Raw genomic sequence first — 24,455 nt, forward strand, 5'->3', positions numbered from 1 at the left:
CTATAATTAGGAGCCTAGCAAAAGGTCTAGAATCAATCCCCATAATTGTTTTAGAGCCCAAATCAAGTGTGTCAAGAATTTTTCTCTCCCCCAAAACTAAGGAGATAGCTTAGGAGGATGAGCCTGTAACAGGCTGTGTATTTGAGTTCAAATAATTGGCTCCATATTCCAGGACCTTTGTGATCACTCTCATTTGCCTCACCTTTTTAGGTCTTAGTTTACACATTCATGAAAAGATGGCTTTTGGTCCAATGATATCTTTAAATCTCTTCTAGAACAAGATCCTATAAACCTTGTCCTTAGAGAATACACTTCAGCATATCTCTATCACAGCATATCTTCCTTACCCTTGCTGCCCTTCAACAATCTATCCCCTTCTAGGACCATCCTTCAACAACACATTCTCTAGGGACTGCCACTCAACAATCTATAAAAACTGAGTGTGTGCACATATGTCCATACGCATCACACAAACATGTGTATAGATGTGTCCACACACATATATTGCATATGTGTATAATTATAGACATGATATTCCACTTTGCATATTTGCTCTGAGACTTCCAGGAGCATTGGCGAACCATATATATAAAAATCAACCAAAAATAAAAAGAATCAATGTTATTAATAATTAGAAAGTAATTGGGGGGCAACTAGGTGGTGCAGTGCATAGAACACCAGCCCTGAAGTCAGGAGAACCTGAGTTTGGATCTGCTCTCAGACACTTAACACTTTTTAGCTGTGTAACCCTGGGCAAGTCACTTAACCCCAATTGCCTCAGGGGAAAAAAAAGAAAGTAATTGGGTTTCTTTATAAATGAAAGTAGCATTCCTATTCCTCAATGAAGGTGTTTTTTTTTCTTTGTTTGTTTTTATCAGGCAATGACTTGAAAGGCACTTTGGGTCAGGAAAGATTTTAAGTATATGAAATCTAAATATAAGTCATGGTTACAAGTTATCCCAATCTGTAGTAAGGTAGAAAGCTAGAATTTAGGATAAAAATGGCTAATAAGAATATGAATAATAACTAATATTTATATAGTGCCTACTATGTTTTAGTTATTATGCTAAGTATTTTATGAAAATTAGTCCCCATTTTACAGATGAGGAAGTTGAGGCAAACAAGTTAAATGACCTGTCCAGGATCACACAACCAGTAAGTACCTGAGGCCATATTTGAACTCAAGTCTTTTTGAATTCGTGCTCAGACTAATTACTGTACCACCCAACTTCCCCAAATAATAATAGCCAACGTTTATATAGCCCTTCAGTATTTGAAAAATGTTTTGTATATTATTTGATCCACAACAACTCTTTAAAATGGATGCTGCTATTACCCCCATTTTACAGAGGAAATAATAATAGATAATAGCATTTGTGTAGCACTTTAAGATTTACAAAGTGCTTCATACTTACATTTACACTTTACATTTTAGCATTGCAGTCATGGAAGGTAAGTATTATTGTTATCCTCAAGAAAATGAAGCAAAAAGAGTTTAACAATTTGCTCAGGATTACAGAGCTAATCAGTGGTTGAGATAGTATTTGAACTTAGATCCTCCTAATTCTAAATTCAGTACAGTAACCCTTTCAGCAAGTTGCCTAACAGAAGTCCATATTCTCCTGCTATCACTCACTCTCTACTCTGGAATCCCTATGAATGTACCTATTCATCTTCTCCCTGAATTACTATCATTCCATCCCTTCCAGCTCATTCTGGACAACTAGCCTGTTTTAAGGGCCTTGAATTTGTCACTTGATATACTACATCATCAGATTCTAGGTTCTGGAGAATATTTATAGAATGAAAGATCATTCCTTTTCTTTCAACTTGAATTAGGAATTTAATTTCAAATTCAGAAACTCTGTAAAGAACCAAGAACCCTGTTTTTATTTTTGTTTTTGTTTTTTTATTTCTTTTGGAACTTAAGAGGTGAATCTTAAGGATGACTAAACTGTCAAGCCCTGTTTTATAAACCAGTGCTATTGTGGACCCTTACTCATAAAGCCTAGCCTTGCTCATCTGAAAATCTCTGTCCTCATTTCCATATTATTCTCATTCCATGATTCTTCCATTTTTCACACCTTATTTCTTACAACATTGTCTCTGGCTAGCAATTCAATGTAAGACCAAAAGCTTCATACGGGGACATCCCTCAATGTTGGGTGTTCCATGGTATTTGTGAAAGAAGCATATGAATATCTAGAACTATTCAAAAGGGGAATGAGCTGCCCCAAAAAAATCTGTTGGAGGGTGGATAGCCATGTGAGGGATGTTATAACAGGAGTTCGTATTCAGGTATGAATTGGACTCAACGACCCCAAGGATCCTGCCAACTATGAGGTTTTTTAACTATGCAAACATCTGCACTATGGGTCTCGTAGGCTACCTGAGTGATCTATTTGAGAATGATCCCAAAGGTAGGGAAATAGTTGTAGTGAGGTAAGGTGATGGGAGGGGATGGGTTAGAAGTGAACTATTTGTTGCTTCTGGGCTTGAAAGTGAACACTAACCGTTTTTTCGTGTCAGTTTGTACTCAGTATAGTTCATTTGATAGATAAAACTCGATATGATGATTAGTAAAACTTGAGACAGCCGCTCTGTTTCCTGTTTTATAGACCCTTGACTGGGTTTTATGAATGGGTAGAATTGAAGGGAATGGAGTTAAAAGGTATACAAACATGTCAACACTTTCTTTTTTCTGGCGTGCTCCGTGGTTGGATAAATGAATGGGGCAGGGCATAGAAAGCACATATGTAGAGACTTGTTCTTGGGATGATACATTGCTGAGATGGCTGGGACGTTGAGGCGGATGTTGTCTCATGGCTTACCTGTGTTCAAAGCAAAATGAGTTGGGAGGTTAGTGAGAGACCAATTCATACCACCTCAATTATTTACTCAGAGTGACGCTGAAAGGCATTTGTGTCTTTTGGAAGTTCTCTTCGTAAATAACAGCCCTGGCAATGAAATAAAACCTCCTTTCTAGACTGGAGGGGGCAGATGCCCAACTCCATTAAAACAGCATTTGAGTAAAAGAAAACTCTGTATTCTGCAAATGAATGAGAGAACTTCCACTGTGCTTATGTAACCTTACTGTAAAGCTCACTGTCAGCCCTGAAATCTACAAACTGAAAAGCAAATTGTGCTAGAAGAAAGAGAATACAACATAGCCACAAAAATCATTGCCTTTGTGATGTGATTTGGATATTGACATACTTTTTTTTTCCAAATTAAAATGGCATGAATGTATGTTTTTCCTGTCCTTAGGGAAAGATAAAATGCAGCATTATTTTTCTGTATTTTTAGCAATTTTATTTTAAGGTCCCATAGCAGAGACCTTTTTAACCCAATACATATATATCGAGGTGATTCTTAAAAGGGTGATTTTGTTTATTTGTTAAACCTCCCAAGGAAGTATTTATATTACTGGTCAGAAATTGAAGTTTGTAATTGATCACCATAATGATTATTAATACAAATACCTCCCATTTCTATTGTATTTTGAAGTTAAAAGAGCACAACTATTCTTCTTATTCCCATTTCAGAGATGATAAAACTGAGTTATCAGAGTCACATACCACACAGGTATCCAGGGTCACACACCTAATGTCAGAGTCAGGATTCAAAGCCATGTTCCCTGACTAGGGCTCTTTCCACTATTTCATCATTACTCCTTCATTTATTTATATGACAAAATAACCAGTAGATGGGAATATATACCTAGCTAAGATATCCTTACACTAAACCCAACACATCACACAAGTTTTCACTTGTCCTATGATTGCTATCCAATGCTTATAAACAAAGACACTAAAGTCCTTTTAGATGCTGATCAAAATAGTTTTTTTCAACCTCAAAGAATAGGTTACTTTTCTTTAAACATTTAGGGATAATAACAGCTCATATTTCTCAGGGGCTTTAAGATAAGGTTTACAAAGTGTTTTCCTCATCATAGCCCTTTGAGTTTGATATGATAGGTTTAAAGCTAAAAGGAACTTTTAAAATCAAGATTGACATTCACTCTGTCTCCCAATCCCCAGGACCCAGAGAGTTTAGATGATTTGCTTAAGAGCATATTGATTGTCCTGTAACTCCAAAGCCATTATTATACCACTTTAGAAATTGAGTCAAATATGTCAAGTGATTTGCCCATGGTTCTGTATAACTATCAAATAATGAATCCAAGACCAGAGCTCCCTGAGATCCAGAACTATATGTGGAGGGACCTTGGATGCCATCTAGCCCAACTCCCTCATTTTACAGATGGGAAAAACTGAAGCCTAAAAGGTTAAGTGGTTTACCCACAATCATGTTCTTTCCATTGTACCATACATTGTGCCATTCCGAATATTAATCTTCTGCTTCCAAGGCCAGTTTACCTTCCTCTATACTGATTTGCCTCATAATTGACCTTCTAAAAGTCAGCAGCACCAGTTGCAGGAGTTAGGAATTGATTACCCTTTGTAGGGGCAATTGGGTGAAAGGGCCCAACTTCTGAGTTTGAATGAAAGCCTTCTTGGCCATGAAGAAGCAAGAGAGGAGTCTGGGAATGCTGGGGTTTGCAGGATAGCAACACTGCCAGGCCTCTCAGAGCATCTGTCCCAGCTGTGGGAACCTTCCTCTGTAGGACTAGCTAGCGTCATTTGGTGGGGAGGAGAGATTTTGGTAAACACTGTGTAGGAGGAGGAATGAAATGGGTAGAGAATGAGGTTAAGAAATGGGTGTGTGAAAAAGCCAGGGTTGAGTGAGGCCAAAGTGCCTCAGAGCAACATTCCAACTCCCACCTTTTTCTAACAGGTGGTCGGCGACTACAGGCACCTGCCCAAAGAGCCCAAGCCCCAAGCCCACTGAACCAAAATGTTCCTTTTGCCCTGGGAGCAGACCAGGGAGACAGAAACCCCAGGACACAGAATGGCTGAGGAAAGATGATATCAGAGTCCTCCCTCCATGCTATTAGAAGCTTGGTGTCCGCCTGGTGGCTTTTGGATGTGTGGGAAGCTAAGAGCTATTGGAGCCATTGCTTCTCACTCAACTTGGCCTCTGGGGCTGAGGTGGCGTGGTTGGACAGTGTACGAAACTGTCTTTCAAAAAGCAATTTCTTCCCACTGCACATCTTAATAACTAGATTCAGGTCTTAAGACTTTTTTTTTTTAAGCTTATTTTCCACCCACCCCTGCCATCTCCCAAAAAATCCTACAGATTTGGTACCAGGGTTAAGACATAGAAGAATAGAAAGTCCTGCTTAGATTTTAGTAAACACCTAAGTTAAGCAGTTTCATCGCTGAGACAGAAGATTATAGGGTCATCTATTTAGAGCTTCAAGGAACTTTAGAGATCACGTAGTTCAAGTACTATTTTATAGATGAGGAAACAGGATAATAGAGGAGAGCTGACTTGTCAAGCTTTATACCCAGGTTTTCTGATCCTAAATCTGACATGTACAGTGTCATACCATCAGCAGGCAAATATGTGACCACTATCCCATCCCTGTGACCAATAATGTCCTCAAATGAAGACCCAGAGAGATTAGTATCTGTGAGCTGTGTCTTATGGGATCGTTTTCCTGACTTGTTAGCTGGTACAAGCACCTGTCCTGTTCTGGTTAGATTATATCTAGAGTATTATATTCAGCTCTCATTTTTACTGGGACAGACAAGCTGAAGCCTATACATTTTATGGGTACTTGCTATCTGTCATTAGTTCCCTTTTTTGGATTACTATTAAATTGCCCTAGACAGAGAGTACAGAACTTTGATTTCCAGTCCTGAGGTCCAAAGTAATGGCTGGTGACCTCCGGCTGAGTATACAGAGAAGCCAAAAGTAGACATGGAAAAAACTATTTGAAGAGTTTGCTACCTACTTTTAGCCTAAATCCAAGGTAAGACTGACAATCTGCTGAGACTCATGAAACCCACAGACCCACTTCTCTTCAGCCACATGGGAATTCATGATAAAGCCAAAAGAAACCAGGAAGATATCACAGGTGATGTTTTTTCTCTTCTTGTAGTTGAAGGCCATAACTTTGGAAGAGGAAAGGGGAAAGGATGTGGGAAGTAAACAGCTGGCTAAGAAGATGGTGTCCAAGAAATTAAAGTTGGTCTGCTAGACCATGACTTATGATACTAAAATAATGGGCTACTTGCAAGGAATACAGACAAGTAAAACCATGTTTGGCAAGAAATTTCCTGACATAGTCTTCAGTACTTCAGATTGAAATATGAGGGAGAGGGAGAAAAATGCCCAAATGAAATTGGTAAACTCAGTATTACAGTGGACAAGCATTAATACAGAAAAGAAAAATAATGAAGAACAAAGCCAAGTCATCCTAAGGAGAAAATAACAGGAAAGAAAACAAGGAAAAATACTTCGATAATGCACCAAATACAAATAAAAAATAGACTGGAAATCCTAAGAAAATGAGTGCACTTGGAGAGATGGGATAATAACTGAGATACAGTTATGGAATTGTATCTTCTTCATATGATATCACAACCAAAAATACTATTGTGGCCATAAACTCCTTTGAGGAGGATGCTATATAAAAAGGGGGTTGAGATAGCCCTATTGTCTAATTAAGCCATATGTAGCAAATTGTGTGCATTTCTTGGCACCTCATTCTTAATTTTAAATTCTCGAGATAGAGTATGACTGAAAATGAAAAGTAACCAGGATATTAAGGAAACTGGAAACTGTGTCACTAGGAATCATTTGAAAGAATTGGGGATATTAATTTAGAGAAGAAAAGACAGAAAACACACGAGAGCTATTTCCTAGTACTTGAAGTAGTATCATGTGAAAAGAGTATTGAATTAGTTACACTTTGTCCCAAAGGAAGAAATAAGAACGATTGGTAAGCATAGCAGAAAGACATGTATAAGGTCAGTGTAAGGAAGAATTTCCTAACAATTAGTTGCCCTAAAGTGAAAGACAGGAAATTCCCTGGGAAATGCCTTGTCACTAGAGCTCTTCAAGTGGAGGCTGGATAACCTGTTATGAGGAATACAATAGAAGTGATATCTGTTTAAGTAAAGATTAAATAGAGATGACCCCTGAGGTCATAGGAAGCATCACAGTAGGAAAAAAAAAAAAAAAGAATCTCTTTGGAGAGAGAGGACCAGATTTCAAATCTACACACACACACACACACACACACACTCACTCTCTCTCTCTCTCTCTCTCTCTCTCTCTCTCTCTCTTTCTCTCTCTCTCTCTCCTACCTGGGGGACTCTGATTGAGTCATTTCTCTGTTTTTTAATCTGTAGAATTAGGTATTAGACTAGATGACCTCTGAGGTCCCTTACAGTTCTAAATGTATATAATTGTTTCAACTCTTAAAACTGAGTCAAGAATTGCATTATATGATAAAGTATAGAAATCCACAGATCTAAGAATAAATGTGTGGAGAAGATTTGGGCAAGAGAACAAAGAAGAGTGATGTTGGGGACTTTGCTTTACCCCCTCACTTCTACTTCTTACCATCTGCTTGCTAGCTCCCTTAAGAAGCTATGGGCCCAGTCTCTTCAAAAGGCCTTTCCTGATTCCCTCAGTTATTAATAGCCCTAATCACTTTTTATTTTTTTTATGTTAGGAAGCTAGACACTTAATAGCTTTGTCACCTTAGGTAAATCACTTATTCCTCTTTGCCTCAATTTCCTTATCTATAAAATAAGCTGGAGAGAGAAATTGCAAACCACTGAAGTATCTTTGCCAAGAAAAGCCCAAAAGGAGTCACAACAAGTTGGACATGGCTGAAACAACTCAACAACAAAATTATTTTGTGATTATCTTGTATTTACTTATCTTTCCTTCCTCTGCTGCACTACAGTGTCAAGCCCTTGATGTCAGCAATCATCTCACTTTTGCATTTGTGTATCTAGCAGATTACCTGGCACACGGCTCGCTCTCTCTATTTATATATATATATATATATATATATATATATATATTCTCTCAAGTGCTACCCAGATAGTGACTTTAGGCTTAAAATTCATAAAATCTTGGAAATGGAAGGAACTATTTTATTCAGTTTTCTAATTTATATGAATGATGCCTTCCTGATGTGTGTCACAAAAATGGCATAGAGGTGATAAAACATTTTTGTAGGGAGTATCCTCTCATATCATCATCTCAGAATCAAGTCAACATTTCCTCAGAATTCTAGAAGGGTCTTACATTTAGGTTCAAAAGTCACCTCCCTAAGTACAAAAGAACAAAGGCATGGTTAGACAATCTTTTGTCTTAAAAATATCTGAGGCTTTTAGTTCATTGGAGTCTCAAAATAAATCAGCAGTGTAATAAAGCATTTCCCTCACTTTCTCTCATCCCACCCTCATCAAAAAAAAAAAAAAAAAAGAATTAATGTGATGATGGACTGGATTAAGAGAGGCATAGTTCTAAGAATAAGTACTCTGCCTTAGTCTAGGTATTGGGCTCATTCTTGGCACTACAGTTCAAAAAGGACATCGATGAGCTAGAGAGGATCCAAACAAGCATTGGGATGGTAAAGAACCTTAAGGTCATGCCATTTGAAGTCTAGGGGCAAAAGCAAAAGATGTGTTGTAATAATGTGTTCAAATATTTGTTTGAAGGGCTAATGTGTCAAAATTAAAATGCAATCAGAGCTGTCAAATAATGAATGGGATACATCATAGTAGTGAGTTCCCTCTTATAGAGGGTATTCAAGAAGAGTCTGGATGACTTCTTTCTTTTCAGTGATGTAGTGTATATTCTCTCTCTCTTCTCTCCCTCTCTCCTTCTCTCTCCCTTTCTCCCTCCTCTCTTTCTTTACATTTAATTTTTTTTTATTTTTCCCAATTACATATAAACAAAAAACATTGAGTTCCAAATTCTCTTTCTCCCTCCCTTTCTTTCTCTTCTCTTTGAAAAGTCAAGCAATTTGATATAGGTTATACATGTGCAATCATATAAAACATTTCTATATTAACCATATTGTGAAAGAAAACACATATTAAAAAATAATAATAAGGTAAAAAAAATCTTTAATCAGCATTCAGATTCCATTAGTTCCTTTGCTGAAGGTAAATAGCATTTTTCATCATAATTCCTTTGGAATTACCTTGGATCATTATATTTCTGAGAATAACCAAGTTGTTCAAAGTTGATCATTTACAATATTACTGTTTATAATAATATAATGTTACTGTGTACAATGTTCTCCTGGTTCTGCTCACTTCACTTAGCCATCAGGTTATATTGTCTTCCTAGATTTTTCTGAAACCATCCTACTTGTGTCATTCCTTATAACACAATGGTATTCATCACAATCATATAGCATAACTTGTTTAGCCTTTTCTCAATTGAAAGACATTCTTTCAATGTCCAGTTATTTGCCACCACAGAAAGATCTGGTATAAATATTTTTGTACCAATAGGTTTTTTCCCCTTTTTTATCTGATTGGAATACAAAGAAGTAGTGGTGCTGCTAGGTCAAAGGGTATGCACAGATTTATAATCCTTTTAGCATAGTTTCGACTTGGTGATGGTTAAGGTTTTCTTCATCACTAAAATTCTGTTATTTTTAGTAGAGAAAAAAGGAATATTGGTTGCCTCTCCCTCCTTTCTGAAATCCCAACAAATCTCATGAATGAATGACCTGTGATAGCAGTAACCAAATTAAAGAATTTTCTTCATCTTTGCAATTTACTTAAGTTATAATCTGATAGCTGGGGATTGCTGGTTTAAAATTAGAAGCTGAACTTTTGAAGAAGAGACAAATTGACAAAACTGGAAGAGACTTTAGAAACATCTGACCCAAACTTCCATTATTTTTCTTTCAAAAAACAAAACAAGATAAAGTCTTTATTACTACATGCTTTTCTGACCTTCTCTGCCAGAGAACCGCACCTTGTAGCAAAAGGAAAAAAAATGGGATAGAGGAAGAAAGTTCAGCAAAATTTACCACATCAGTACAGACTAACTAATTCGCGCTGGGAGCAGACAAGCACACTTAAACATTTTTGATGAAACTATGATATCCAGCCATTCTGGAAAATGTTGCTGTTCAGTCATTTTGGTCATGCCAAACTCTTTGTGACTCCTTCAAAGTCCTGATACCATGGATGACCCACCTCCCAAAGAAACTGTCACTCTTCCTCTGTGCTATAGAGTATTTTGTTCATTTGGGAACATTGTAAAAGTCACTATTCTATGCCTACCCCATAAGTGTAATGGAATGTTTTTGCAAAGCAAGAAATGATGAAAGGAGGAAATTCAGAAAAACTTAGGAAAACTTGTATAAATTGATAGTAAAATGAGCAAATATAGGAGAGTCATTTATGCATTAACTACATTTTCAAGGAAAACCTTTATGAGAGCCTTACGATATCCAATCAGCATAATAGTCACCTAGGACTCCAGAAGATGTAATCATGCTTCTTTATCATCTTGTGGCAGAGAGGTGATGGACTAACAGTACAGAATAAGACTTACTTTTTAGACATAGCCAATGAGTAGGTATTATCACATTTTCCCTGCTTGAATATGGATGAAACAATGAGTTTCCAGCTGGTGAGAAATTATCTTGACACAACTTTGGAAAAATAAGATTCCTTATCCATGGTTTTAAGAGGTTGACATTGGGAGTCATGCTTTTTCATTGGCTGTGGTTTAAAAAAAAAAAAGTTCTAATGTTTCTGACTGGCTATTAGAAATTCCTTCCCAACTTTAAAGTTTTCAGATGATTGACTGAATCTGTTTTCTGCTAATTCTGTTAGTGGTCAGTATTGCTTTTTGTTCTTTGTAAGCTATTGTTACAACTTTGTTAGGTAGGAAAATAATAATGTTCTTACAGTTTTTCTACATCTGTAATTTGTCATATATTAAACACAATTCTTGTGGAAGATAAGCATGAGCAACTGGATTTTTCTTATGAAAGAGACTGTTAAATTCCAGTAGCATCTAAATTGTGAGAATAGCTCTTCTGTGGAGTAGAGAATAGTGAAATCCTGGGATAAGACAACTTGCTAGAGAGCAAATGTTCTCAACTCAAGATAGGACTATTTGGGTCCTGGAAATGGTGTGTGTTTGTGTGGTCCTAAAATGCAGGAGAGGTATATTGGTGTACTGTTGGTGTCTGGAAGAGGTTTCTTGTTCACACCAAGAGAAAAAGAGAAAAGAGAATAGAGGAAAATTATTTTTAACTCCTGTCGAAAATTTGCCAAAATCAAAGATTGTTGGTTTTGATGTTGTTCCTCTCACCCCATCCATGACTTTATCATCATCACCATTAAGGGACAACTCTTACTTTTCACCTTACAGTGTGAAATAGCAAGGTCAGATGGTGGAAATTGGAGAGGATCCAATATCAAATACTGAACGTTTGTTTTCTTAAAAAGTTTGGAAGTATCTGCTGAGTCTCTCACCTGATTAATTAGACTGATTACCAAGAAGTTTGAAAATTACTCCTAAACAGGATTGTTTGTCAAAAGATATAACTTAAATACCTAAAGGATTCATGATTTTTGTCACCATGAATATTCTCTCTACCAACATAGATTGCTTTGTTAGGCCACCTTTCAAATTGGTAGGGTTTAAACACATTCATGGCCTTGGAACTCAACCTTCTCATGACAAGGTGCTTCAGGTTAAAGGACTCTGGATTTGGATTAAGGACCTTGGGTTTTAATCTAAGATTTGCCTGCTTTGTCTCTTTTTGGGCAATCACTTAATCTCTCTGGGCATCAGTTTTCTTATCTGCAAAATGGATAGGAACATGAATTAAATGACTTCTAAGGTCCTTTCCACTAAATTTAAGAACTTTAAACATAGTAAAGTGGATCGGACTTTGGACTTTGCAGATTTAAGAACTCCAGATTACTTTCAGGTCACATTGAAGCACCAGAGTATAAGATCTTGAAGAAATGCCTTGATTGCCATTTCATCTTCTTTTTAAAAACAAACACAAAGAGATAATGTGGGTTGTCTTAGTAAAATTAAGGTATAGACAGTGAGACTATTAAATTACCATTCAGTATACACCTACCTTTTTACCCGTTAGTATTTTTGTGATAAAAGGTATTAATTTGAGCTAAGTGGAAAATCATCATTTTGAGAAACCAGAGGGATCCTGGAAATATGGCCATTCTTCTGTCAATAGACAAAATGTCAGCTCAAGGCCTAGAGATCTGTGGCTTTCCTTAGCTAATTATTTCTAGTCTATGATCATGGCTCCTTAAATTGAACTCTTTGTGTCCTGGTTTCCCCCACTCTAAAAGGAAGATTATGAAAAATGAACTTATACAAAGAGTGACCATCGAACATCCCATAGATACAAAGTTATAGGAAAATGCTATATCATATAATTTTGTTATAATGAAAAACTTTTTAAACCTTAAAGCACTATAGAAATATGGGCCACTGTTTTCCTTTGTTGTTGCCTACACAACATAGAGCCTTTCTTGCTACATGGCTGTCTCCTTATAAATGTAAATTCACATGATATTAAGATTTTAGAGTTAAAAAGAAGCCTTAGAAATAATCTGATGCAATCCCTTCATTTTATAGATGAGAAAATGGTGGTATTCTTACTGGCTGTTCCATATAACTACAGTGTTCTTCCTCCTCTACTCCAATTATTGACTTCCCTGGCTTCTTTTAAGTCACAGCTAAATCCCCTTTTCTTACAGGAAGCTTTCCCCAACTAATCCCTCTTAAAGTAGTATCTTCCCTTTGTTAATTGCTTCCTATTTACCCTGCAAAGCTTTCTTTGAATATATGTTTCTTGGTTTAGACATAAGATCCTTGAGGGCAGAAACTATTTTTTGTTCTTTTTGTATCCCCAACACTTAGCACAGTGCCTGGTATAGTAAGCCCCTAATAAATGTTTATTCACAGGTTTGATATTGTATTGCTTGCTGTCTGGGGAAAGAGGTAAAAAAGAAGAATTAGGAACACAGGGTTTTGCAAGGGTGAATCTTGGAAGGTGTTTTTGCATATATTTTGAGGGTGAGGAGCTATTATTGAAAAAAAATTTTAATTTAATTGATTTGAACTGAAGGCTCCACAAGAGCGTGGTAAAATTAAAAGTGTGTGTTAGGTTTGGAGTTGGGCATGGCTTCTAATGGCTTTGCCATTTACTTTCTGTGTATTTGATCCTGGGCAAACCACTTAAATTCTTTGAGTCTCAATTTTTCCTCCACTGACAGATAGATGATCTGAGATTTTAGTTCTAAATCTGTGTCTCTGTGATCTTTATGAACAAAATCACACTGGTCCTTTTATAGTAGATCTGTGATTGGAACCCAGGACTTTTTAATTCCAAGTCCAAATAATCTTCCTGCAAGGCATTGTGCTAGGTGTTGAACATTATCCAAAGATGAACAAAACATAGTATCTCCCCTCCAGGAATTTGCAGAATAAATGAAAGCTAACGTACTACCACAGATAACGATTCGGATAGAAATTGAAAGAGAATAGGTGAAGAAAAGATAGTCTATGCAAAGTTCCAAGAGAGATCCCAGGAGGAAAAGAGACATTTGTGAGGGCTTATAATTCAAAGAAATAATAGAGATTTTTTTTGTCCCCACCCTCTGCGCGCGCACACACACACACACACTCACTCCCTATGGGCAAACTGTGCATTTCTTTCTTACCACTTTACTCCAGGTTAACAGTTTTGATTATGAATAAAAGGGAAACCTAGATATTCAGGTACTGCTAAGCCATAGCCGGGGGCTTTAACGGGGCCAGTCCCCTGGGACCCTGCCAGCCCAGCTCCCCTTCCAAAGGGACAATGTTCCCAGTTCTCAAAGAATAATTTATCTGTAGTGCAGTTCAAAGCAGGCGAATTGAGGGTGTGCTAATTAATTTCTTTGAAAGCTCTAATTGACAGAGAATAATTTCAAAGTCCTGGGTGATCTCCAAGAGGATATGATCAGAGGGGGAAGGGACCCTCTGGTTTGGAGACACAAAAGAAAAGGATTTAGCTCTTTGAAGTCAAATCTTAAAATATTAAAAGGTGAGAGAGGTTTAGCTTTCGATCCTCAAAGACAAATCAGTGCTACTAGTTGTTCTCTAGTGAGCAACAATTTATGTTGGGTTGGGGGGAATTTCGGGGAAGGGAGCAGAAGGAGATAGATTTTCTTCATAAGAAGGAGAAAAAAATCTAGGAAGACAAATTTTTTGATCGAGGCTTTTCCATCTTATTATTTAGTGAACTAAAAATCAGATAAACCTAAATCACAGTTGTTACAGTGAATCTAAGGTATAACCACCCCGTTTGTGGTTTTTCTTTTCTTTGTATTCTTTTTCTCTTTTTATTTCTCAGAAAATGTGGTTGTGATGAGAGACAGATTAAAATAAATTACATATATAGTATTTGGGGAGGAGGGAGTGAAAAGGAGAAAGGAAGGAAAGAAGAGAGAAAGTGGGCAAAGCCTGGGAAGGAGGAATGGGGTAAGGGAGAGAGAGAAAGGGAAGGAAGAAAGGATAAAGGGAGAGAAAGAAGAGGGAGAGAGACAGACAGAGACTTTGGGAAATTTTTTTACCTCTCAAGGCAAAATGAGTGGTTTGGACTACCTGGATTTTCTTACAGCTTTAAATCAAATAATTTTAATTAAAAGGAAAGTGAATAAATGCTGAGTCAAATGCTGGTCTCCAAGAACAAAGGATGAAACATTCTTCTTTAGAGAAGTGGGGGACTATATATTTAAATTTTTGCTTTCACTGTCAGATTTAGTCTCTGCATAGGTTAGTTTTGCTTAATTGCTTTTTTCCCCCCTTTGTTATAAGGAGGGATCAGTTGTAGGGAAGTGATGATTATAATAATAATTTTAAAAAGAAATTATCAAGTAGATTTGTTTTAAAAAATAACAAAAAATCCTCTTGTCTGACTTACAAAGCACTTTGTCCACAAACATCTCATGTGGTTGGCTGTGGAAGTAGTATTGTCCCCACTGACAGATGAGAAAATTGAGGCCCAGAGAAGTAATCTGACTATTTATGACCAAAAAGTAATTATGCATCATAGGTCTTAGAGGTGGAGAAGAATCTTGGAAATCATTTGCTCCAACTATTTCATTTTTATAGATTAAGAAACTAAAGTCTAAAGAAGTAAATATCCTTCACAGCCTCTTATCAGGGAATTCAGAAACAGGACCACAATCTGAACACTGGTTTCCTAACTCCAAAACCCAACCTTATTTCCACTATATCATATGACTTCCAGAATTTGGTCCCAGATATCCTGATACTACATCTGGATTACTTTTTATTAAAATGTTATATCTGTACTTTAGAAAGATACTCAGAGGCATTCTGGTCTTCTTTATCACTGAGGTTTTCTGTCTCATAGAATGCAAATTCAGGGTGGTTTAGCCTTGGGACTTTTACTCTTTTTTTATCTGTAAAACACCTCTGAGAATTTTAAGACAATATTGATTCCTAAATCTAGATTTGTTTGTCTTCAGATGCCCTCAGGAGCTCTTTAAAGCCTCCCTTACTCCTCTGACCCAAAACTGGAAATAGCTGGTAGTATGAGAAAAGGAAGCAAAGGCAATCCCGGAAAGTTCAAGTTAGTTTGAAGTCCATGTGTTTTTGAACTGGCTCCAAACTGGCAAAATACATTCCTGCATTCTTGTTACCTGGCTTCATGTGTTTCATGGAAACAAAGAGGATATGGGGCAAAGCGTGAAAAGCAAACTAAGCAAGTCCACCCTCAAAACAAATACAAACAGGATGGGCACTTGTATTACTAAGTAGTCCATGAGCTTTTTTTCCTTTTCTTTTCATGTCTGTCTGTGTTCTCATGTCCCCCTCCCATATCCTATTTCTTTCCTGTGAAAGTTCTACTTGCAATTTAGGCTTGTGTATCTAGACCTCAGGACTCAAATTGTGTTTTCCAAGTACAAATACCCAATATTATTTCAACAGGATCACATAAATGCACAGATCACCATCATTTTAATACTGAAAAGAAACATAAATATGGATTCTATTTTACTCAATTTAGTAGAGAATGAGCTCAAAAATTCCCAAACTTGGAATGAGAACACATATTGGGTCCATCTGCACCCCAGATTTGATTTGTAGTGATGGCACATTATATGGGAGAGTGTGGTGATTGTCTCATATCATATCCACAAGCTTGTAGGCTTCTCTTCCTATTTACTCTCCAAATTTCTGATTTCCCTGGACAATCCATTATGGGATCTGATACCTATGAATTTTTACTAAGCCATTTTTGTCTATACTTCCACTTGGAATAATGAGATCCATCTGTTCTCTGAATAAAGCAACACTTACTTAACGTTTGTTCTCTCTCTGTGTGTCTTTGTCTGTTTCTATCTGTCTGTATCTCTCCCTCTCACTCCCCCTAAATTCTAATATCTTGAGATCTAGTGGACAAGTCTTAGAACCAATTCTATTCTTTCTTAGATTTTGATCACATTCTGGATTTTTAAAAAATCCTCATCTTTAGCTTGTTTTATACTAATCTTGAGTTAGTTTCCTGCCCCACCTCACCTGCACCTTCTCCTATAAGATTTTTCATAGAATAAAAAAGAGCTTGAGTTCACAATATATTCGACATATTATAGTACTAGAATTGAATCATTTCCCTTTTTCCATTTCCTCAATACAGACCTACCAGGGGTCATTATAGATTTTGAGAAGGAAGGAACCTTAGAAATAATCTAGTCTGAGACCCTTAATCTACAGTTGCATAAACAGAGACTAAGAGAGATTAAGTGACTAGATCAAGACTATAAAAATAGTAAATTATGTTAGTAGATTTCCAACTCTGGTCCTCTGGTTCTAAATCCAATATTTTCTCCTATATAATGCTGTGATTTTGCTTGCACAATGATAGGATGTTTTGAATGTTCTTTTCCATTACTATTTCTGAAGATGTCTAGCCAGCTTTGGCCACAGTAACTAACCCACATGATCAAAACACACAAGTAACCCCCTGATTGTTCACATACATAGGATTTGGGAGGGACCTTCAGAGACCATTCAATTCAACTTTTCCTTTTTATAGATGAAACAAAATGAGACAGAGAGACTATGTGATTTGGCTAGGGTTACTCAGGTAGGAACCTATCAAGCTATAGAACCAGCCTCTGATTCCTGTATTCCTTGATTCCACACCACCACCCCTTTTCTAATTGTGTCCAGAATAAAAATGAGAACTGTCTACAGTACTCTCAAAGAAAAACTCCATCCAATAGCCCGCTGTATTTCTTTAGACTTATAATCTAAGAGTCCCTAACATTCTCCTTCCCTCTTTCACTCTTCTAGTCTCTTGATTTGTTTTTCATTGTGTTTTGTGTATCTATTTAGTTGTCCTGTATCTCTCCTTTTCTATTCTCCCCTATTTGTTTTCTTCTTTTTCAGAGTTTAAATCCCTTCAACTTCAACCTTTGGTTTCCTCAGTTTCCCAATTTGATAAATGAGAGGGGTTTGGACTATGCAACCTTGGAGGTCCCTCCTAGCACTGGATTTCTGATATTCTTCATGCTTTCCCATCCCCTCCACTCTCTCTCTCTCTCTGTGTCTTTACTTTATGTTACGAAGCTGGTGCAGACATTTTTGGGTTTTTATTTATTACAAAAAAAAGTTTTATTTTCACTGATCTTATTCTCAAGTTACATGAATGAGAAAGCAGCATATAAAGTAGGAAAAATTCTGGCTTTGGTCAAAGACTGGGTTTGAATTCTGATGCTGCCATTTTGGAGCTATATGACCATTAGGCTAAACACTTAACAGTCTCTGGGGTTCCATTTCTTCATCTGTAAAAGGTAGCAGTGGATGAAATAATGTCTAGTTTTCCTTTCAATTCTAAATCCTGTGACCAATGCATAGGAGTTGAGCAGCTTTTCATTTATATGCAGACCTCAAAAGATCATTGAAATCACAGTCAAAGAACCTATCTTTGAATGCTGACTACATCCCCTACTACCTGTGTGACTTTAAGCAAATCTTCACCTCTGAATTTCTCTCTTCTGTAAACTGAACTTCTGTAAAGTGGGTAAGATCATTTCTAAAGTCCCTTCCAGTTCTATGTGCTATGGCCTCTCTCCCCTCCTCCCCCTCACCTCCTTAATTTATCAGTGACTTTTGTGATTATGCATTCCCCTCTCCCTTTTTTTCTTGAGATTAAGTGCTTTGTTCACAAGTACATGGCCAATAAATAGCAGGATCATATTATTAAGTGGCAAAAAAGATATTGAACCTAAATCTTCAAAATCCAAGTCCCAAACTTTTCCACAAGACTGCACTTGCCTTGACTTTTATTGATTTCTCCAATCACTGTCTAGACTAAGGAAAGGAATTGAGAGGTTTCATTAGTAAGATGGAGCTACCAATCCACTGGAAACCAAACTACAATGGAATCTGCTAAAGCATGCAGTTGAATAGCATGAGTGTAGAACATGGTCCCAAGTTTTTGGTCACTTAGAAGAAGCCTAGTTTCACTGTTTATAACCTGTGTAATCAGATACAAATTGATTTACTTTTCTTGACCTGAATTTTTCCATTTGTAAAACGAGAAGGTTGGGCTAAATTATCCTCAAAGTGCCTCCTTTTCAGTTGAGTTGTTTTTGAGTACCAGCACACAGATTTTGACTTTAAAACTCCCTACACCTTCAAATCTTATAGCTGGGTGGCACAATAGTTAGGTTTGGATTCGGGAAGATGAGCATTCAAATCCAGCCTCAGACACTTATTAGTTGTATGACCCTGGATAAATCATTTAACCCTGTTTGCTTCAGTTTCTTTGTCTGCCAAATGATCTGGAGAAAAAAATGTCAAATCACTTCAGTATGTTTGCCAAGAAAACTCCAAATGGGGGTCACGAAGAGTTGGACATGGTTGAAACCTGAACAACAACCCCTCCCAACTTATACTGCAGGGATTCTTAATGATTTTTGCTTCATGGCTTTTTATGGTGGTCTGGGGAAGCCTATGAATTCCTTCTTAGGGAAAAAAAAAGGTTTTAAATGCATAAATAAAGTATAAAACAATAGGCTTGGACTTGGATTTTGAAGACCTAACTTATAAAGAAAACCAATTATATTGAAACACAGTCATCAACATATTAAAACCAAAAAGACAAATTCATAAATCCCAGGTAAAGAATCCCTGCTCTACAGCAATATTTTATGTCCACCTTTCTTTGTGAGTTGTACATCTGTTTTCTTTCTTCTCAAAAGGTCAAGATGCTCCCTTGACCCTCTCAGTTGTTTCTTTAAAAGATGCAAAATGAAGAAAGCCTGAGGGACAGTGTGCTTTGACTAAAGGTCCCTGCAAAAGTGTAACAGGAGGTTATGTCATTATGACATGCTCTAGGGAAAGCCACCAAGATTAGGAGAGTGGAGCAGAAAGAACGCTTGACTTTGGAGTCAGAAGACCTCAGTTCAAATTCTACCACTGTCATTTACTACCTCTGCCGAAATGTGAGACATGCAAATTTAGAAATATTTCCAATCCAAATGTTCAATGTGGTCTATTTGTTCCTCATCTGTGGTAATGGGGGTTAAGTGACTTGCCCAGGATCACATAGTTAGGAAGTGTTAAGTGTCTGAGACCAGATTTGAGCTCAGGTCTTACTGACTTCAGGGCTTCTATCCACTGCCACCTAGCTGCCCCATCCTTTTAGTCTTAAAGAGCAAATGACAACAACTAACTAACACCAACCTAAGACATCCTGGATAAAGAACAAATCCTCTGAGACTTAGTTACCTTATTTGTAAAATGAGGATGTTGGACATAATGGCTTCTGAAGCCTTTTCTATTCCTATATTAGTGATCCTATCATTCTGATGTTACATTCAAGTTGCATACAATTGCCTAACTTCAACAGCAGGAAAGAATGAATTGATGAGCTCTTTCTGAATATGATTGGGATGGGAGATAGATTAAATTTGTCTCCTTCATCAGAATGTTCATTTGTGGCTGCTTATGAATGGGAATGATTGTTTCTGGAAATTCAGACACTTTGTTTGATTCAACTCACATTTTATTAGAGGAGCCAACTGGACAGGCTACATGTTCTGCCAGTATCTGTAGGATGGCCAGTGGGCAATCAAGGAAGAGTTCTTGAAGGAGATGATCCCTGAGGTCAACTCTGAAGGAAGAGAAGAATTTCAAGAAGATGAGCTAAAGAAGGAATACCTTCTAGGGGCAAACCTGTACAAATATACTGAGGTAGGAGACAAGATGAGATCCTAGAATAGCTAGCTGGGGCTTTGACAAGAGTACATGGTATTATAGAATAATTCAAAATAATGCAAGAAAAGTACAAGATATTTATGGAGAACCTTAAGTGGCAGGCTAAGACATTTGTATTTTGTCACTCAGTTAATAGGGAACCAATGAAGGTTGGCCCCTTAGTACCTGGATTATCCAACATATATAACCTACATAGTTTTCTCTACCTGGGAAGTGAATCTGTGATTTCTTTGTAGGGTGGAATAGAATTTTACTCTCTCTCCCCAAATTACTACAACAGGCCCCGTCTAATTTCTCCTGTGCTCATGAGTTGACCCCAAGTTCTGGGACTGTGGATCTTCATACATAGTTCTCACAGACTTAGCCTCCCCAGAGAACTAGAATGTTTGCAATATGTGGATTTAATCAACACTTTGGAAAAGCCTGCCATAATTTTCATGGAAACAGGAACTGTATAAGCTTTGAAGCTTCAACTGCTGATGGTCTCAGTATGAGGTCTGTTCAGTAAACCAGAATATTTGCTTTCCATATCAGCTTTGAGCGATAATAGAAAACAGTACCAGACATAATAGAAAGCAGTGGGAGTCATGATGTAGAGAATTAAGAGAGCAGGGCCCTCTCTATCCTGTAAGTAATGTTTCCATAGCTCTTCCTTCATATTGTATTTTTTGTTCTTTCTGTCTAAAGATGAGGACTTATATATTCCCCAAATCAGTTCTACTCTAACTCTTAAATGAGAAAAACAAAAGTATCTGAGGCCCTCCTCCTTCTTTCCCTAGTTATTGACTTATGTGTTCAAAGAAAATGAATTAATGTTTAGGAAACTGAGGACGGTAGGGGAATTCCTTGGAATGCCCCTTTTTATATGATTATTATGCCACTTTACCCAGATGAAAGATTTAGGCCGCAAGTCATTAAGCAAATTTATGGAGCCATAAAGGCTAACTTTAAATGTTATACAGGTGTAGCAGTTCTGAAGGTTTATAAGTGACTTCCAGATCACAGACACTCTATTCTCAATGTCTGAAGGACTGAAGAAAACTAGACCCCCCTTTTTTCTCTTTTTCTCACACATACAGTCAATTTTTTTTGCCTTATTCCCTTATCTATTACATAATAAAAAATTTAAAGTCCCTAATTGCAATGATAGATAATAATGCCCACCAATACTACTCAATATACTTTTTACTGATATTGTCTCTACGTAAGCATGAAGCATGGGATTAAACCTTTATTTCTTGAATCCTCAGTTTTCTCATCTGTAAAATGAGAATAGCAGGATTGGAATAGCTGAGTTTTAAGATCTCTTCCATCTGCGACATCTTAAGATCATGATATATTTAATGACCAAATGAAGGACACAGTAAATCCTCTAAACCGACAAAAAGATTATTATTCCTACTTAACAGATAAGGAAATATCACCATATTTCCTTCTAATGGAAAAAGCAGTGGACTTGGGATCTCCAGCATCTGGTCAAGTTCCCAGCTCCACTATTTACTAGGAAGATATTTAATAAGTCACTTCCACTTTTGGAATATCAGTTTCTCCAGTGTAAAATGGGGGAGCTGGTCTAGATGAACCTTCCATCTCCAAATCTTATGGCCCTATAAACTGGACTCAGAGGAGATTAAGTGACTAGGCCAGCAGCACAGTTATTGCTCACTCATGCCCCAAGGATCTGTTACAATACATGACTAATACATCAGTCACCCTCCCAAAATGAGATTTCATTATTGAGTTTCTAAAACATGGTATATGTTTGTGAAAGAAAATGGGAATTTTCTTACAATCTTTCCAAATTCATCCTACTGTTTCTACCTGATTTTTTTTTTTTTTGGTAATTTTTTTTTTTTTTTTTTACTATAGCTTTTTATTTACAAGTTATATGCATTGGTAATTTTACAGCCATTGACAATTGCCAAACCTTTTATTCCAATTTTCCCCCTTCTTCCCCCATCCCCTCCCCCAGATGGAAGATTGGCCAATACATGTTAAATATTCTACCTGATTTTTAAGGTTCAGGTGGACCTATCTGAATCAGAACTCCACATAGATCTTAAATCGAATGGTAAGTTTGTAGGTAGATAATAGGACAAAAGCAGTCATTTCTGAGATGATGAATTCTCCAAAGGCAGTATTCATTAACTCATTTTATAGCCCACAACACTGTGTCAGAGGTCTCCACTTATCAAAAATCATTTAATGATTGCTCTTGATGTTGATGACATCAAGTGATTACCCATATCCATTACTGCTTGCTCTAGTTGGAGTCAAAAAGAAGGTTACTGATTAACCAGAAATGTTAATGCTCCAGCATTAGGCATTTCATTTTGAGTAGTGTTAGATGAAAGAGAATTGAACCAAATTGTTGCTTTTGTATTACATTGATGCTTAGAAAGACCTTTTAATTCATGTGGATACTTTCTCCAAAGAGGTGGTTACAAGTCTTCCATGTTCATGAGTTTCCATTGCCAAAAATGGGCTGGGACGAAGACTATATACTTTATTAGGCTGGTCCTCAGAGAAGAGATATATGGCCCATTACCTTGACAGTTTGGGAAACCTTTCCAACTTGAAAGCCAAGTAGATGTCATCTTCAGGCCACAGTGAGGCATTTGCTGACCCTGCTGTCTTTTGTCCTGGCAAGATCACATGTGGAATATTGTCTTAAGTTCTGGACACAATATTTTAGGGGAGACATTGAAGAGGGACTAGATCACAGAGAAATTTGAGGATTTATTCAAAGAAGCAGAGATGTTTAGCCTAGGGAAACACACACACACACACACACACACACGCACGCACACACACACACGACATTGTAACTATGTAACATCTATTTCACTATACTCTCAAACAGGCACTAAAGATACTGTACTGTATCTGTAAGAGTCAAGTAGAATGTTGAATTAAAAGGTAATCTGAGATGGTATTTTGAAATTATAACGATTTATTAGATAACAGTTACTATTTTAAAGATGGATATTGACATTCTTAACAGTAGTGCAATGTTTTTGGACTGAAAAATCATAGGAGTCTCCTAATTTTAAGAAGAGACCCAGAGGATAAACATAAAGTACATTATAATAATCCTGAAAAGAAATGTCCCAAAACTGAGAGATTGCAAGTTATTTTATAGTAAGGTCAAGTCTAGGAAATCTGCCAAATCAGTATTCCATGAATCACCCGATATATTTAAACATTCAAAAATATTAGTGACCTTAATAGTAAAGAATAGTACCTAGGACCTGATGTACCCATCTCCCAAGGAAGAGGAAAATTTAGTAATAAAAGAAAGACTCAACCATAACTGATTCTGTGACATCTAAACAAAACAAAGGAGTTGCACTAAAGATGAAGATTTTAAAAACGAAAGCTTTCAGGAAATATTTTGAAGGAGGGAAACTATAGACAAAGCTATTCTACCTGGAATGATAGTACCACAAGGAAATGGAGGCCAACAACAACAAAAAGCAGGAATTAGAGGACTAGCTGTTTAGAACTTTGAGTGGAAGCATAGACTGGAACAGCTTGAGAAAAATTTCTGAAAGAAGAGAAGCAGCTAGAGAATTTAAAGAAACAGCATGAGGAAGAAGTCTTGAAGGAGCTGTTAGAACAAGCTATGGATGCAAGAGCATTACTCTCTAATGGAAGAATGAGATCAGAGCAAAAAGAGTTTTGAAGTCATTCAGACTAAGGAATAAGAGTTAGAAAAGACCCAGGAACAGAAAAAGAAAGAAAAAAGAAAAAAAGAGTAAAAAAGGAAAAGACTTTCAAACTCATGGATTATGTTACAGCAGCAATATCAAACACATACTGGAACCACATTAAAATATAATTGGGAAATAGTTAACAAAATAAAAAATACAACAGAACATAGTTAATTTATGTTTTTTCTAAGTCAATATGTAACCCCAAGGATCTTTAACAAGGTTAACAAGACTGTTTCTATTTGAGTTTGACACCACTGTGCTAGAGAACCAATTCCTAATGTATCATTTGATCACAACACTTTTGAGGCTGCCACGTTTGTACCCAGTTTCTGCTCATCTTGTATCAACAATCAAATGAATGGAAGATAGATTGCCTCAACTTTTAACAGAATATTATATCTAAGATCAAGTGCTCCCTTGGCCTGAACAACTATCTCAACAAAATGATTGGGAAACTAAGTTCAGAAATAAAGACTGACATGTTGTTTTCATTAAAGAGAGAAAAACCAAGAGCCTTCTCTGAATACCAAGCTCTGGGTAACATATGTGACA

General features: G+C 36.9%; 1 protein-coding gene and 1 long non-coding RNA gene across 2 annotated transcripts in view; one reads left to right on the forward strand and one right to left on the reverse strand.

The window, feature by feature from the left end:
• TGFA (transforming growth factor alpha) overlaps positions 1-24,455 on the forward strand; it is a 122,425-nt gene that overhangs the window by 62,659 nt on the left and 35,311 nt on the right. The window lies entirely within an intron of this gene.
• Positions 1,458-22,982, reverse strand: LOC127548191 (uncharacterized). Its single transcript, XR_007950332.1, has 3 exons — positions 22,736-22,982; positions 19,973-20,083; positions 1,458-2,831 (listed from the first exon to the last, which is right to left on the reverse strand). It is a non-coding gene; the product is annotated as an uncharacterized LOC127548191 (long non-coding RNA).

Source organism: Antechinus flavipes, chromosome 2 (assembly GCF_016432865.1).
Source record: "Antechinus flavipes isolate AdamAnt ecotype Samford, QLD, Australia chromosome 2, AdamAnt_v2, whole genome shotgun sequence".
Lineage (NCBI taxonomy): Eukaryota > Metazoa > Chordata > Mammalia > Dasyuromorphia > Dasyuridae > Antechinus > Antechinus flavipes.